This window comes from Heptranchias perlo, chromosome 3 (assembly GCF_035084215.1).
Source record: "Heptranchias perlo isolate sHepPer1 chromosome 3, sHepPer1.hap1, whole genome shotgun sequence".
Taxonomy (NCBI): domain Eukaryota; kingdom Metazoa; phylum Chordata; class Chondrichthyes; order Hexanchiformes; family Hexanchidae; genus Heptranchias; species Heptranchias perlo.
Window position 1 is genome coordinate 9030138 of NC_090327.1, and position 12681 is coordinate 9042818.

At 43.0% G+C, this 12681-nt stretch overlaps 1 protein-coding gene across 1 annotated transcript in view; it reads right to left on the reverse strand.

Annotated features, from left to right (window-relative positions):
- Window positions 1-12681, reverse strand: part of stk3 (serine/threonine kinase 3 (STE20 homolog, yeast)) — a 459951-nt gene that overhangs the window by 203019 nt on the left and 244251 nt on the right. The gene's annotated exons all lie outside the window — the stretch shown is intronic.

Here is a 12681-nt window from a genome sequence, read left to right on the forward strand (position 1 = left end):
TAACCTATCTATATCCCTTTGCAGACTCTTTGTGTCCTCCTCACAGCCTACTTTCACACCTAGCTGTGTATCATCAGCAAACTTGGATACACTACACTTGGTCCCTTCAGAAGTGTTTAGGACCACAGAAGCATAATGTTTACAGCACAGAAGGAGGCCATTTGGCCCATTAAGTCTTTACTAAAGCAATCCAAAACTAATCCCATTACTCTGCTCTTTCCCCATAGTCCTGTATCTTCTTCTGTTAAGTATTTATCCAATTTTCCCTTAAAAGATGCAATGGTCTCTACCGCAACCATTCCCTGCTGCAAAGCATTCCATGCTCCAACAACACTCTGCATAAAGAATATTCCTTCAAACGTTTCTCCTCACTCTCTCAGTGACAAATTTTAATTGATGACCCCTCGTAACTGACTCCCCAACGAAAGGAAATAGTCCTTCTCTATTCATTATCAAAAGTTTTCATAATTTTAAAATACCTCGATTAAATCTCTTCTTTGCCTTTTCTGTTCCAGTGGAAATAGTCACAGTGTCTCAGATCCCTCCTCATAACTATAGTCTCCCATCACTGGCGTCATCCTGGTGAATCTTCTACTCTGCATGCTTACTATGGCTTTAATGTGTTTTCTATAATAGGGTGTCCAAAACTATATGCAGTACTATAACTGTGTCCTAACCAATGTTTTGAATCAATTTATTACACTCTTTAACTCTTGTACTTGATACTGTTATTTATAAAACCCAAAATACTGTTGACTTTTTTTTTGGCTTTATTTACCTGCACTAGTATTTTCAGGAATTTATGTATTTGAAACTCTAGAAAAGCAAATTTTGCTTGTGTTGTTAATGACAAGAAACAAATAGCTATGGGTGCCATCAGAACGAAGTCTTGCGCAGCACTGGATGGTGGAGGGGGCGGGGGGAATCACCTGAAGGGAATATGTCAGTATAGCGATAAAATTGCTTAACAGGGGATGGTTTTATGGAATCATAGAATGACACAGCGCAGGAGGCCATTCGGCCCATCGTACCTGTGCCAGCTCTTTAAAAGAGCTGTCTAGTTAGTCCCATTCCCCTTTTTTTCCCCCATAACCCTGCAAATTTTCCTCACGTATTTATCCAATTTCCTTTTGAAAGTTATTATTGAATCTGCTGCCACTACCCTTTCAAGCAGTGCATTCCGGATCATAACAACTCGCAGCATTAAAAAAATGTCCTTGTGTCACCTTTGGTTCTTTTGCCAATTACCTTAAATCTGTGTTCTCTAGTTACTGACCCGTCTGCCACTGGAAACAGTTTCTCCTTATTTAATCTATTAAAACCCTTCATGATCTTGAACACCTCTTTCAAATCTCCCCTTAACCATCTCAGCTCTAAGGAGAACAACCCCAGTTTCTCTAAGTAACTGAAGTCTTTCATCCCTGGGACTATTCTAGTAAATCTCCTCTGCTGAGGCCCACGTTAAGGCCTTGACATCCTTGTGAATTACAGCAAATCCTAATTGTGCATGGAGGCTGAATCAATGATAAACTCATTATTGTTCATTTTGATGCTAGCACATCATTTCAAATTTAGACATTGCAATATAATGAAAACATTTTGATCGGTAATGTTAATTGAAACCATAATATAAAATCTTTTATACTTGGGTGGAATGAATGTAGCATGCATCTTTTGAAAACTAAAGTAGAGCACCAGTTTGCAATCAGGGCAAGGATCTCAACTTGCCAGAAAAAATAGAAACTGTTGCAAGCAGCCTGAAAAGTTAATATTTATTTGGGAGCATTTCAATCATAAAGTAAAAAAGTTAAGAGTCAAAATAGAACATTTGAGGAGCCAAGGAAGTGGAGCATCACAAATCAAACAGAATCACGAGACCAAAGGCAACTATCTAAGTATTCAAAGACGCTATCATGCATTTACAGATCCTCAAACAATCTTTTCTTTGTAAAATTGTTTAGCATTCTTGATTTCCTCCTATAATCTCTAACCCGACGACGGTTTGATTTATCTCGTCTTTCTTACTCTTCTCAGCCTTAATGGTGTCCCACGAAAGTCCTTGTCCTTTCATCTAGGTCTCCTGATGTAAAACCAAGACCTCAAGTTTCCACTAGCCCTGATCTGCCACTGTAAGTATGGCGGCAAGGGGCTTCTGCCAACCCACTGGAAGCTCCTCTCCCATTTCCCTGGGTATCATTTACACATTGCTTGAGGCACCACCCTCGTATGGTGGTGGTGGGGGGGGAGGGCAGGTTAGAGGGTAAGGGTAACTCGCTACAAAACTCTGCTACAGCAAAAAAGGCCCCACAATGTGTCTGAAGATTTGAAGAAAAAAAATGTAAAAGTGGCTTTTTATTTTAAATAGGTTGGTTTCCATGCTTTGTGCTCAGTGTTGCTAGGGAGCAGATGAAAGGAAACACATTGTATGATTTCCTCATTTGCTGGGCAGATAATATGCCCACCCACACATGCGCAAGCATATTATGTGTCTGCCACCACTGTGAGTGGAAGCTTTGCCGCTCACAAAAAGGGACAGGGACAAGTAACCGTGTCCTGCCCCAATTTATACCCTCGCCTGCCCAGATTACGGCATTTTTACCAAGAGGAAATTTGGGGCTTACGTCTTTATCATGTTGTACCGCAATCTAGAACACGTTAGTTCTCTATTTTATTAAGTACTTGTATGTACAATGACTTCACACACTGCTCCATACCAATAACCACTTTTCCAATAAAATTAAACAAACTATTTTCCACATTAGGTTAAAATTCATCTCACACACTGATTTATCTGTGAATGCATTTGTCCTCATAGCAACACAATGACAACTTGCACTTCTATAGCGCCTAACGTAGTAAAACGTTCTAAGGCACTTCACAGGAGTGTTATCAGACAAAATTTGATACCGAACCACAAAGAGATATTAGGACAGGTGACCAAAAGCTTGGTCAAAAAGGTAGGTTTTAAGGAGGGTCTTAAAGGAGGATAGAGAGGTAGAGAGGTTTAGGGAGGGAATTCCAGAGCTTAGGGCCTAGGCAGCTGATGGCATGGCCGCCAATCACGGAGTGAAGGAAATCGGGGATACGCAAGTGGCCAGAATTGGAGGAGTGCACAAGCTACAGCTTGTGGTTTGCTAGCCGGTCAAGAAGTGAATTTTACAAATTAGTATTCTAGCATACAGCTTCGTACAGAAGAAGCACCTATTGGGAAGTTAAGCGTGGAGGACAGTGAAGCTTTAATTTTAATGGATAGAAGATCACTCAGGCCACAAACTGGGTACACTGGCCTCTGCGCTAAAACACCCAATATTTGTTTCTGCATTCAGAGTGCTAAACCGTAAAATTCATCTGATAATGAGCATGTCTAAGTACAAAATAAACATTGGGTCCCATAAAGTTAGGCCACTATCACTGCCATCGCACAACTACCACAGTCCTTTACAAAGGATGACTTTTTCATAGAAGATAGAAACATAGAAAATAGGAGCAGGAGTAGGCCATTCAGCCCTTCGAGCCTGCTCTGCCATTCAATATGATCATGGCTGATCCTCCATCTCAATACCATATTCTCGCTCTCTCCCCATACCGCTTGATGCCTTTTGTGTCTAGAAATCTATCTAGCTCCTTCTTAAATATATTCAGTGACTTGGCCTCCACAGCCTTCTGTGGTAGAGAATTCCACAGAAGAAATTTCTCCTCATCTGAGTCCTAAATGTCCTACCCCGTATCCTGAGACTGTGACCCCTCGTTCCGGCCCCCCCAGCCAGGGGAAACATCCTCCCTGAATCCAGTCTGTCGAGCCCTGTCAGAATTTTATATGTTTCAATGAGATCACCTCTCATTCTTCTAAACTCGAGTGAATACAGGCCGAGTCGACCCAATCTCTCCTCATACGACAGTCCTGCCATCCCAGGAATCAGTCTGGTGAACCTTCGCTGCACTCCCTCTATGGCAAGTATATCCTTTCTTAGGTAAGGAGACCAAAACTGCACACAATACTCCAGGTGTGGTCTCACCAAGGCCCTGTATAACTGCAGTAAGGCATCCTTGCTCCTGTACTCAAATCCTTTTGCAATGAAGGCCAACATACCATTTGCCTTCCTAACTGCTTGCTGTACCTGTATGTTTGCTTTCAGTGACTGGTGTACAAGGACACCCAGCTCCCTTTGTACATCAACATTCACCAGTCTATCACCATTTAAATAATACTCTGCCTTTCTGTTTTTCCTTCCAAAGTGGATAACTTCACATTTATCCACATTATACTGCATCTGCCATGTATTTGCCCACTCACTCAACTTGTCTAAATCGCCTTGAAGCCTCTTTGCATCCTCCTCACAACTCACAATCCCACCTAGTTTTGTGTCGTTGGCAAACTTGGAAATATTACATTTGGTTCCCTCATCCAAATCATTGATATATATTGTGAATAGCTGGGGCCCAAGCACTATCCCTGCAGTACCCCACTCGTCACTGCCTGCCACCCCGAAAAAGACCCATTTATTCCTACTCTCTGTTTCCTGTCTGTTAACCAATTTTCAATCCATGCCAGTAATATTAACCCCAATCCCACGTGCTTTAATTTTGCACACTAACCTCTTATATGGGATTTTATCAAAGGCCTTCTGAAAATCCAAATAAACCACATCCACTGGTTCTCCCTTATCTATTCTACCAGTTACATCCTCAAAAAACTCCAGTAGGTTTGTCAAGCATGATTTCCCTTTCATAAATCCATGCTGACTTTGTCTAATCCCGTTGATATTTTCTAAGTGTCCTGTTATCACATCCTTTATAATAGAGTCTAGCATTTTCCCTACTACTGATGTTAGGCTAACCGGTCTGTAGTTCCCTGTTTTCTCTCTCCCTCCTTTTTTAAATAGTGGGGTTACATTTGCCACCCTCCAATCTGCAGGAACTGTTGCATAATCTATAGAATTTTGGAAGATGACAACTAATGCATCCACTATTTCCATGGCTACCTCTTTTAGTATTCTGGGATGCAGATTATCAGGTCCTGCGGATTTATCGGCTTTCAGTCCCATTAATTTCTCCAGCACTATTTTTTTACCAATACTAATTTTCTTTAATTCCTCCTTCTCACTAGTCCCTTGGTTCCCTAGCATTTCTGGGAAGTTATTTGTGTCCTCTTCCGTGAAGACGGAACCAAAGTATTTGTTTAATTGCTCTGCCATTTCCCTGTTCCCCATTATAAATTCTCCCGATTCTGACTGTAAGGGACCTACATTTATCTTCACTAATCTTTTTCTTTTTACATACTTGTAGATGTACAAGACAATTCATAGCATTTCTTCTGCAAACAGAGACAATGGAAGAAAAGCTATGCTGTCTTTGTAGCATGTTTTGAAATATATTTTTTTTGCAATGCATTTCTCTATGGGTATACGTTAAAATTAAATGGGCCCAAATTTCCACCCTGTCCTTGGGCGTATCTCTGGATTAACTGTCTGAGGGAGTTCCGGTACTTCCCTTTGAAATTCCAACCAGTCCGCAACCTGATACACCTAAGAGAACCCATAGATGTTGAGAGGTTCAGTTAATGTCTGAGGGAAAAGGTAATCAATCATCCTGCAGAGAGAGTCCAATAGCTATTTTTGTGCAGCTGTTCTACTGTTAAGCCCTTTCCAAGCCTCCTCTGCTGCATTAGAGCAACATGGAGCCATTCTGACATTCCAGATCTCCGTCAGGATGGGTGCCATTAACGCACCTGCTCCAAACAGGTTAGAGGCCCCAACCGTGTAATCTGGATCAGGACAGGATCAGCAATCATAGCTACAGGTGGCTAGGAATCCCACTCCACTAGTGGCATAGCAGGAATCCAAAATTTTGACCCCATTATGTACGAACATACTGTGGGAATACTATGCCCAGTTTCGGTCCCCCAATATGGTGGATGATATAGCGGCCTTTGAAAAGGTTTGGAGGAGAGCTACAAGAATGATTCCTAGCTTAAAGAACCTCAGCTACTTAGATAGGCTTGAGGACGTTGGTCTTTTTACTTTAGAGTAGCGTAGACTTAGAGGCAACCTGTAGAGGTCTATAAAATAATTAAAGGGCTGAATAGCATGCCTACTGATAGATTATTCCACCATAACAGACTGGGGAGGACCAGGGGACATGCGTTTAAACTATTTAACAGTAGGGATAGACTTGATTTTAGGCAGTTCTTCTTTTCCCAGAGAGTAGTGAGCATCTGGAATGCTGGGCGGCTGGTGTGGTGGGGCTGGTTCTCTGTATGCCTTCAAGAGGGAGCTGGACCAGTTCTTGACTGGTCCATCATGTAGAAGGTAAGTGGCTACATAGCTAACACTTGATCCACGTAATCTCCTGGACTGGCTTTGATTGCCTGACGGGGTCGAAGAGAAATTCTCGAAAGTATTTTTTCCCTTATTGGCCCTGGGTTTGTCTCTTTTTTTGCCTCTCCCAGGAGATTATATGGCTGCGGAGGGGTGGGCAGGAAGTGTCTAGTCACGATGCTCCAGCCATCAGGATTGATGGAACAGCTGGTCTTTTCCTGCCCGTCAATTTTGTATGTTCGTACCATGAAAGTTTATTTCTGACAGCAATTTGTGTTGACTCTGGTCAGCTGCATTTACTGATCATTCATCATTCATCATTGGGTTTTTATTCAAAATAATATTTTTGACTTTTAAAGGTAGTCCTGAGAAAAGAAAAAAAATCGCATTTGCTTAACAACTCAGTCAACCCAATTCTATAAACTACATAGCCTTCTAGATGTTTCTGCCATAATTTTGGGAGGGGAAACACCCTAATTATTTTGTCAAAGTAATCTCTTACTTAAGGTCAACTTTCATGAGACCAAATACTGCGAACAATCAATAAATTCCCATGTACAAACCCATTCTCATTCAGTAGTTGTGTAATAGTTGCTTAAAAGAGTGGATCAGTGACACGTCAGCGTGCTGTGCTGGAACTATAGGGCCAATATTCCTGGCTTCCAGAAGGTAGGCTGGGCCAGGCTGTCCCCACACCTGTGGCGAGTTCAAAGCCTATAGCAGGACTATCTCAGAACTGTGCTTGAAGAGATCAAGGGCCACCCATTCCCAGCACCATGTTTTGGAGACACAGTTTAGCCCCTTCTGCCAGTTTCCTGTCAGTGTATTCATTTAGAAGGAGCAGTAGAATAAGTAGCCATGCACCCAGAACACCACCGTGAAAAAATAGGTAAGAAGGGAGCACCGTGGTGATAAAGAGTAGACATTCACACATGAACTGCATTTTAATAAATCACCGTTGGAACTCGATCACTTCTACTTGAGCCTTTTTACCGTAGATGGACAAGGTAAACAAGCGTGAGTGTGCAAATTGATGATTTGGGATTAGCAGGAAAGTACACGTTTGACCACAAGTTTTCTTTTTGTACTGATTGTGGGATAGCTTGTATGGAAAGACGGAAGCAGGATTCCTGCCCTTTGCTGGTGAAGCAGCTAATGAAGGCTCTGGAGAAGGCCAGACAAGTATCTTAAAACAAGTGTCAAAAGGGCTTGTGTTTGTTGCTCCTCTTCTGCCTCCAAATAAGTCATCTCGCAAAAGAAGAGGGGAACTGCTGTATTAAACACAGCACTGATCAGTGAGTGAAAAAGATATACTTCATTCTGCAAAAGTTCTGAAGCTGAAAAAGCATTCTTTATTCAAAGGGCCAAAAATAAAGACCTTTCTTGGCAAGAGCAGCCTGTCCCTTTAGGACAGAAAGTACCTCGATGGCAGCTCTAAAAGCTATAGCACCAGGTGTTTTGGGAGCAGTTTGCTCTTGAATTGCATCCAGCACTATAGCAGGAAATTGGAGTGCACAAGTCTCATCCATTTTCTTGCATTCACGTCAGTGCACCCTCTTTAAATGCAACGTGTGAAAAAGTCATACAGGGGTTCATTCCAGTGCCATTCAGGTGAAAAATAGGGGCAAAGGCTTAGCACTCATTTTTCCTGAGTTTACACAAGTTTTTCAGACACTATTTCAGCACTAAGCCCAGGAAAATCAGCATTATGATTCTCCACACAAGTTTCCAAACATAGCAGCGTGCTAACACATGAAGAAGAGCTTAACAGAAGGCAGATACTTCTCCAGAGAGCCAGAAATGATGGAAGGCAAGTCACCCCAGCGGGGTGCTGCGCAAATTCACCAGAATGATACCAGGACTTAGAGGGTTAAATGATGAGGCCAGATTGCATAACCTTAGCTTGTATTTTCGAGTATAGAAGATTGAGGGGTGTTCTGATCAAGGTGTTTAAAATGTTAGAAGGATTCGATAGTGTAGATAGTTAGAAACTATTTAATAGAATCATAGAAGTTTACAACATGGAAACAGGCCCTTCGGCCCAACATGTCCATGTCGCCCAGTTTATACCACTAAGCTAGTCCCAATTGCCTGCACTTGGCCCATATCCCTCTATACCCATCTTACCCATGTAACTGTCCAAATGCTTTTTAAAAGACAAAATTGTACCCGCCTCTACTACTGCCTCTGGCAGCTCGTTCCAGACACTCACCACCCTTTGAGTGAAAAAATTGCCCCTCTGGACCCTTTTGTATCTCTCCCCTCTCACCTTAAATCTATGCCCCCTCATTATAGACTCCTCTACCTTTGGGAAAAGATTTTGACTATCTACCTTATCTATGCCCCTCATTATTTTATAGACTTCTATAAGATCACCCCTAAACCTCCTACTCTCCAGGGAAAAAAGTCTCAGTCTATCCAACCTCTCCCTATAAGTCAAACCATCAAGTCCCGGTAGCATCCTAGTAAATCTTTTCTGCACTCTTTCTAGTTTAATAATATCCTTTCTATAATAGGGTGACCAGAACTGTACACAGTATTCCAAGTGTGGCCTAACTAATGTCTTGTACAACTTCAACAAGACATCCCAACTCCTGCATTCAATGTTCTGACCAATGAAACCAAGCATGCCGAATGCCTTCTTCACCACCCTATCCACCTGTGACTCCACTTTCAAGGAGCTATGAACCTGTACTCCTAGATCTCTTTGTTCTATAACTCTCCCCAACGCCCTACCATTAACGGAGTAGGTCCTGGCCCGATTCGATCTACCAAAATGTATCACCTCACATTTATCTAAATTAAACTCCATCTGCCATTCATCGGCCCACTGGCCCAATTTATCAAGATCCCGTTGCAATCCTAGATAACCTTCTTCACTGTCCACAATGCCACCAATCTTGGTGTCATCTGCAAACTTACTAACCATGCCTCCTAAATTCTCATCCAAATCATTAATATAAATAACATTTTCATTTTCAAGTCAAAGACAAAGTTGATTTTCATTTCCGTATTGCCACCTACTGTTGATAATATTTTCAAATTATTTTTAACTATCACAAACAAACTCTACAATTTATTAGCTTTAGTCTTAAGGTTAAAAAGTGTTACTAATTCATTATAATGTAGAATAGATTAATAATTGGTCAAACATTAAGAAATTAAACACTTGAAACTTTTATCCATATCTGGTTAATGTTGCACCATTTTCATGCTCACAAGGTCATGTCAGCATTATTTCACTTTTCTCTTTGGTGTGGGCATGAACAAGGAGAGTAAGGAAGAAAATTAAGGAATATTCTTCCTTGGATTGCATAAGCAGGTGCAATTAACCCTTTGATTACTCTCTCTGCAAATCAAGGACGAGGGGACATAATCTAAAAATACTGTGGCTACAAGAGCAAGCCAGAGGCCTGACTCCCCAAAGCCTTTCAACCATCTACAAGACACAAGTCAAGAGTGTGATGGAATACTCTCCACTTGCCTGGATGAGTGCAGCTCCAACAACACTTGAAGCTCGACACCATCCAGGTCAAAGCAGCCCGCTTGATTGGCACCCCATCCACCACCTTAAACATTCACTCCCTCCACCACCAGCGCACCGTGACTGCAGTGTGTCCTATCTACAACATGTACTGCAGCAACTTGCAAAGGCTTTTTCAACAGCACCTCCCAAACCCACGAACTCTACCACCTAGAAGGACGAGGGCAGCAGACACATGGGAACACCACCACCTGCACTTTCCCCTCCAAGTCACACACCAGCCTGACTTGGAAATATATCGCCGTTCCTTCATCGTTGCTGGGTCAGAATCCTGGAACTCCCTACATAAAAGCACTGTGGGAGTACCTTCACCACACGAACTGCAGCGGTTCAAGGCGGCGGCTCACCAACACCTTCTCAAGGGCAATTAGGGATGGGCAATAAATGCTGACCTTGCCAGCGACGCCCACATCCCATGAATAAATTTTTTAAAAGAGCTAGGTCGTTCAGAAGGGAAATCAGGAAGCATTTTTTCACACAAATTGCAGTAGAATTCTAGAATTCTTCTCGAGGGCAATTAGGGATGGGCAATAAATGCTGGCCTCGCGAGCGACGCCCACATCCCGTGAACGAATTAAAAAAAAATTCTCTCCCCCAAAAGGCTGTGGGTATTGTGACAATTGGAGCTTTCACAACTGAGATTGATCGATTTTTATTTGGTAAGGATATCAAGGGATATAGAGCTAAGGCAGGTAAATGGAGTTACGGTACAGATCAGCCATGGCGGAGCAGGCTCGAGGGGCTGAATAGCTCATTTAAAGATGAAGGAATGTCTAGGGAGATTACAATTTGTACAAGGTATTTACTAATTTTATTGAAGAAAATAATAGAATCATCATAAATTTTTTTAATGTCTTAATAAGAACAGTACCTTTTCTATTGATCTTGTTCAGTTTCTCTCCCCATCACCAACAGGAAACGCCCCAATGCATTGCTGAGTGGCTTCACAGCAAATTCCCTTGGAGGTACTACTTCAAGCCAATCTGAAAGTTGAAGCTACCTGACTGCAGGGGCACGATTTTAACAAAAGCGGGTGGGTTGGGGGCGGGGGGGCATTCAGAATCGCAACTATTTCCGACCTGCCCCCAACCCACCATTTCCGGTTTTCACCTGGGTGGGAGACCAAACTGCTCCCAGGAGGCGGGTTGGTGACTAAACCGTTCAAGGAGGCTGCGGGTCTCCATTTTTGCAGATTTTGCAATCTCAACCCCTGGGGGCCAGGATTCCCGGGCCTTCTCCTTCATGCCATGTGAAAGGAGGCGAGAAGGGCCGAAACTGCAGGTAAGTGTCTTTCTGGCACAGGTTGTGGGCCCTGTGCTTCCCCTGGGCCCAACAAGCCTACCTACAACGACCCTCCAAAGATCTTGGAACCCCCCCACCCACCCCGATCTCCGACCCAAACCCCAACGATCGCAGACCGCCTCCCGATTTCTACTCCCACGCCCCCCCCCCCACAACGATTGTGGACCCCGGCGATGATCCCCGATCCCGACACCCCCTCCCCACCCCGACTGACCCCTGATTCCTCCCCCATGACTAACACACCCCCCGTGACCCCCATGACTAACACCACCCCCCCCGTGACCCCTATGCCCACCGGTACCCCTATGCCCACCCAATCCATACAATAAAAGACTTATCTGAACATGTCCTCTCCCTGGCTGCTCTCCCGTCCGACAGAGGCCATCCTCTCAATCAGGCTGACCAGTCGGACGGCAAACCGACAAAAATAAATAAAAGACATCCTTATGTCAAAATCGTAAGGACGTCTGGGAAACCCGTATTTCTGGGTTTCCCGTCCGCAATTTGATGCTCCCGCCCCCTTCCTGGCTCAGGGTCAGAATCATGCCCCAGAAAACCACACTACTGGCTGGGAAATGTACATATCCAGACTGCAATGTGGTTTTCTGGGACAGCCCCAATGCAACTTTCAGTTTGCTTTGCAGATTTAGCCTCTATTGTTTACCATGAAGCAACTCTAGGATTTCACCAGAACAGCTTTGCAGGAAGATACACCTTAATGGAGAGTCTCTGTGCAGCAATAAAAGGGCCTTTTTTCACTCAATATAAAAACTTTGATAAACCAAGATTTATATGGAGTTTTTTGTTCCTGGTCTGGTTCAGCTCTCCTGGAATCTTGAGCAATAATCCCACACTCTCTCAGGCTGCCTGCATTCATACATGTACAGTTATGCTGAAGTTACTCCCAAATATGCTCCAATATCAGTGCTTGCTAGCCTGGTAGAGTATAGTAGCAGTCTTAACTGAACCAGTTTGATATTTTTCAATTTCCTGTGCCAGCCAACCCATGGCTTCAGTGACTGAGATTGACAATTATTACAAAATTATGGACAGTTTTGTGCACATTAAGACTTTTCAAACTCATTTCGCACAGGATCTTAACAACGTGCAGATAGAGGAGACTTATGTACCATTAATATGGGCTGGATTTGAACCTAGGTGCCAGAAGTGAAAGGCCAGTGTCTAAGCCACTATTTCTTCCAGTTCTTGTCCATTCTTATTTGGTCCCACAATATATCAACTGGCTGCATCTTCAAACTGTTGCCGCTGACATGGAGCCAGCACTGGTTGGGCACAACTAGATGCTGGTGTGATTGATAAAAATCACACCTAAGGGTCCAATTTTATGAAATTATAGTTCCAACAGGGAACCTCATCCACTGAGCGCACCTGTTGGGAAATTGCAGGCTGCTCCTAACAATTTTTCATCCATTAAAATTAAGCTGCCAGGTGTTTTGAAATATCTTTATAAATTAAACATGGTTGATCTTTCTGTGATTTAGAAAAGCAATCTGTGTT